Below are 5726 nucleotides of genomic sequence, written 5' to 3'. Positions count from 1 at the left end.
CTCTGTGATTTGGCCTCCACAGCCTTCTGCGGCAAAGAGTTCACAGATTCACCACCCTCTGGCTGAACAACTTCCCCCATTTCTCTGTTTTAAATGATCGTCCCTTCAGTCTAAGGCTGTGCATTCTGGTTTTAGTTTTTCCTACTAGTGGAAACATCCTCTCAGTATCCTGTACGTTTCAATGAGATCCCTCCTCATCCTTCTAAACTCTATCGAGTACAGACCCAGTCATTAACTGCTCCTCATATAACAAGACCTCCATTCCGGGGATCGTTCTTGTGAACCTCCTCTGAACCCTCTCCAACGCCATCCTTCCTTAGATAGGGGGCCCAAAACTGCTCACAATACTCCAAATGGGTTTTTGCGCCCTTTTTTTGAGTTTCTGCTTTTAGGGTAGGCGCACGAGACCTTTCTCTTCAGCTCCAATTCCCGTTGGTCGTGCGCTTGGGCCTCTGACCAACACAAGAAAATATAAACCCCGCATATGCGGCATACGGGGTTGGTTTAGCACAGTGGGGTAAACAGCTGGCTTGTAAAGCAGAACAAGGCCAGCAGCGCGGGTTCAATTCCCGTACCGGCCTCCCCGAAGAGGCGCTGGAATGTGGCAACTAGGGGCTTTTCACAGTAACTTCATTGAAGTCTACTCGTGACAATAAGCGATTATTATTATGCGGCCCTCTCTCAGCCTGCCCATGCGCGGGAGGCCCAGGATTCATCAGGTCTTGGAGATGCCAAGCACAGAGTCGAAGATTAGCTTTAGTCGAATTACATGAATGTTGAATAATTTTGTATCTTTATTCGCAGCACACTTGGGCGGGGTGAGGGTGGCCGGGGGGGGGGGGGGGGGGGGGGGCCTTCACGTCACACCAGTTGGGAACCACTCATTTAAAAGCACTGGGGCTGTGACTCCCCTAGTCTGGGTGTGGACTAAATCCCCCCCCCACCCCACCCCACCCCCACCCCCGCACCCACATATCTGAAATGAGAGAATATTCCACAAATTATCCAGCAGAAATGATTTGGGCTCGCCGATGGCGTAAATAAAAGACTCCGCTGAGATTTTCCCTCTGCATAATTTTATTTCTTCTGCTCATAATCACACACACAAATTGGCAAAATCAGTTCGGAGAGGGCAAACAGCATGATTGTTGGGAGTCATTTCAATAGCATCTCCAACACACCAAAGCATTGGATGCAATTCCTATCTATGGGTAACGCTTGCCATAAAACACAATAGTAAAATAAAATACCAGCTCAATGGGCCTTCTCACCCAGAGTCAAGATTGCACATCAGAAGAGTCTCATTTAGTTGGAGTCTGTTTGTATTGAGAGTTGGACTTAATATTTTTATCAGTATTATTTTAAGTTACTTTTCATTTTAACTTTCATTGGGGGCAGAAATGTCCCCGTTTCTGGTGCGCGCAGTGTTTGCTAAGCCCGCTACAGAGCTGGGTGATGGGACAACAGGAATGTACATTGGCGCCTGGGTGTGTAAAGGTGGAATTGTACACTGGCGGGGCAGTGTAGAACAGGCAGCGTCGCATTGGTTCCATGTAATGCCCTCTGCCTGATAATCAGAGTCCACCGAGTCCACCGGAGGCAACTATTTCGGCGCAAATCAAATAACCAAGGGAACTAGGTCAAACAAACTTGACGGACAAATGAGAGGGGCAGCCCCTTAAAGGGATCTTGCCTTAAACAAAACCCAATGACAACTTAAAAACAAACTAAAATGTGATGAAGGGGGTCGATAGGCCCCTCAGTCCCCACCTGGAATGAAAGGCCTCAATGGTTCTGGTGGAATCCACGTGCTCCCTCTTGGGGCACGCGGCCATAAATGTAGCCATGGTAGAGGGGCAGACAGTCAGGTCGGTCGCCCGCTGCATGGACCTGTTTATGGCGGGTTTGGCCAAGCCCGGCTTCATGAGGAGGTCCTCCTACTTCCCCCCCCCACACTTCCCCCTCAGCAAGGGTGCCTGTATATCAGCGTGGGGCTAGGGTGCAAACAAAAGTGCAACAATAGGTCTTTTAAATAACTGAAAAGGGGATACAAATGTTTGGTGTGTCACGTGACAATTACTCTGGCACAGGGCTGTGCCAGGCCGGTGTCTGTAAGCTCCACAACACGCCCCCTCTCACCCTAAGTAACCTCACCCCTTACCAGCACTCCCCACGATTTATCTCCCCTCCTTGTTGGCTAACAGGTGACCAGCGCAGTTCCACTTATTCGCGCCACAACCCAAGCCCCGCTACGCCAACCACGTGAACCATTTGTACAGTCCAGGCTGTGTGACAGTAAACCAGACCACAGGCCTAGTCGAGGACAGTCACTTTGGCAACAGGGGGAAACATTGGAACGCTTCACAAACTTAAATAAATACGAATAAAACATTACGCAACAATGGTTTACATTACAGTTGAGGGCGGAGTTGAGTAACTAGGATTCCACCTGGAATCACAGGACCAATGCCACACAATGTACTCAGGGCCTTTTTACCCGATGAACAATCTCCATTGGCATCATTTCCCTGTTTCAATTAATGCAAGGGTTTCCTTCTAAACAGGTTCCAAAATGGATTGAACCCAGCAGCTATCGATTTTCCACATTTTATTCACAGGGAACACTTCATTTTTTTCCTCACATGGTTCCTGGTTCAGCTTTTTCCGAGGAATGATACCATCATTGACATTCCTTATCTCAAGCCCACAGCTAACTGGAACACACATCATAGGGTGTGTCCGCGCCTTTGCGGCAGTTTCGCTTAAAATCTTCCTGACGACTGCGGAGTTAAATAACATTACTTCCACTACAGTGAGTGGTTCTGTAGATCTTGTCCTGTGATGGAAGGACGATATGTTTGCGTTCAATTCACCATCATTGTTGGATTGATGCATAGCTCTGATCTATCTCCCCTACTCCCCAGTCTCTGAATGGCTGTAGTCCAGTAACACCTGTTGAAAGTCAGAGGTAAACCATTGGATTGGAATAAGGGGGGGAATGTTCAAAATACCCAAACGTCAGTCGTACATGCCACCCCTTCCAGTCAGATGGTGCATTCTTCCTGCCTCCCCAAAGCCTACCAGGACGCAAGCCAGGAGTGTGATGGAACACTCCACTTGCCTGGATGGGAGCTTCAACACTCAAGACCCTCAACATCATCCAGGACAAAGCAGCCCCACTTGATTGGTGCCCCATCCCCCACCTTCAACATCCACCCTCGACAGCACCACAGTTGCAGCCGTGCGCACCATCTACAAGATGCCCTGCAGCAACTCGCCAAGGCCCCTTCGGTGGCATCTTCCAAACACGTTACCTCGAGCACCTCGAAGGACACCAGCAGTGGGCAAACGGGAACGCCACCATCCACAGGTTCCTCACCAAGTCATACACCATCCCGACTTGTAGCTATAATCACCGTTCCTTCGCCGTCACTGGTGTAAAAATTCTGAAACTTCCTAACAGCGTCTTAGGTGTACTTACACCACATGGACTGCAGCGGTTCAAGACCACCACCTCAAGGGCAATTAGGGATGGGTATTAACTGTTGGCCTAGCTAGCGACACCCCCATCCTATGAAAGAATGATACAAGATTTTATATAACTATTTCAGTAGCATACACGTCGGTCAGGAGCTGCCAATCACATCATTAATAATTCGAAAGAAAGCACTTCAAAATTCCATATCTACAAAGGGATGGGCAGAGTATCTGAAAGGAAGGTCAGCGAGAGTCACTGCCTGGGCATCACGGTATCATTGGAAATTGTACTGAACCCAGACTGTGAAAAAGGACAAGAAAAGGCCAACTTCAATCATTCGAGGGACACAGGAGGGAGAAAGAAATAGAAGCTATGTTGGGACGGTGAGGTAGAATGGTATGGTAGGAGGCCCACGTGGAGAACCACTGGGATGGAGCAATTGGGGCGAATGAGCTTCCTCCCCGAATGTAAAAATCAAGGAACAGTCCAGCTAACTGACTTGCTCAGGAGGTTCTTCAGCAGGAATGCTGGGAGTCATTTTAAAGGTCAAGGTGTGTCGTTTTGAAACAGTTCCCCAGGACCAAGTTAGAAGGTGGTAGGAGACATAAGTGAATTACTGTCCCTCGCATGGTGGAGGTGTGATGTGCAAGTGTCAAAGGCAGCAACTGGCACGAGTGCCACCAGTTCTCTCCCCTCCCCGGACTAGCCTTTCTTTCACCTTTTGGGATTTGGGAGCCTTCCCCACCTACTGCTCCCTCCGTGGGGGACACACACCAGACTTTCCAAAGCTCCTTTGCGATTCACCGCCAAGCCCACTCTACCGCCTCATCCAGGAGGCATGGTGATGCAGTCCCTGACCTGGCACATGCCCACTGCCACCCATCAGGCATCAGGCAAGGTGCGCCACAGAAGCTGCATCAAGAGATATGGAAACACCTCTCAAAATGGCAGACCTTTCTCCTGGATCAGAGTTGCAACGCTTTTTGCTTGAAGCATCAATAAATTCCTGGCAAGTGTACGTTCCTCAAAACATCCTAAAGAGACACTGGATGCTCCCTAGTGACAGGGACAACCAAGCAGTGAGTATCTGAGTGTGTGCACCTTCACCCCCAATCCCCACCCAAATGTTCTGGCATCCCACAGCTTGCTGGAACCAACTCCACTCGCCCGTTCTCAGCACAGTCATACCTAGAGGCCTGAACGGTAGGAGCAGTGAAAAGGGGACAATGCTCGTTAAATAGGCAACGAAGGACAATACTCCAGGTGCAACAATGTATGTGCAGACAGTACAAGTTTCAGACCACAGTGTCGGTGAAGATGACCGATACAGACTTCTGACAATTCTCTTTGGAGTCGAAGTGATCGCAGCTGGACAGCCTGCAGAGTGTAGGCAAGCAAGCTTTGGGTGAAATGAGTCCATCAGGCAAAGGTATGTGTGTGTGAGTGAGTGACTGGGGGGGGGGGGATTCAGGTCTGGCTGAGATTCCACCATGTTCAAACAGCCTGCCTGACTCACCATTTTGGCATGGACAATGGCCACAGCACGAGGAGAGGGGGAGGAAGAGAGAGCTGGGATCGTTAATCTCCCCAATTAATTACAGAGTCCGTGTCAATAGTCAAGTCAGTGACAGAAATGTTTCCATTATGACTAAATAGGACTGTCAAGATTTCCCCCCAGTAAGATGGGCTTACAACAACGCCCTGACCCCACATGCTGTGGTTAAGTAGAGGCCCAAGGCCTATCGCAAAGGCTTCATGGCAGTGAGAAGGGAAGCAATGACAGGGAATCATTCCTCAGGAAAGTTCCAAATGAGTTCCGAACATGGCCTCGGACTAACCGTCGGCATTCGGCCTTGACTGTCAGGCCTGTTTTGAGGAGTTTGATTTTAATTTTTTCTTTCTTTTAAAAAAAAAGCATCCAATTCTTTTGTTTCCAATTAAGGGGCAATTTAGCGCGGCCAATCCACCTACCCCGCACATCATTTTGGGTTGTGGGGGTGAAACCCAAACAGACACGGGGAGATTGTGCAAACTCCACACGGACAGTGACCCAGGGCCGGGATCGAACCTGGGTCCCCGGCACCGTGAAGCAGCAGTGCTAACCACTGCACCACCGCGCTGCCCTCAAAACGATCAACGAAACAGCAAAGCATTTGAAATTTCAGCAGAGCCGACACCCATTCAGATCCACGGCTTGAGGGGACAAATGGATGAATCGGTTCTGGATACTCGGGACAGTCTGATACCG

The sequence above is a fragment of the Scyliorhinus canicula genome, chromosome 22 (genome assembly GCF_902713615.1).
Source record: "Scyliorhinus canicula chromosome 22, sScyCan1.1, whole genome shotgun sequence".
Taxonomy (NCBI): domain Eukaryota; kingdom Metazoa; phylum Chordata; class Chondrichthyes; order Carcharhiniformes; family Scyliorhinidae; genus Scyliorhinus; species Scyliorhinus canicula.
This window is presented reverse-complemented; position numbering follows the sequence as displayed.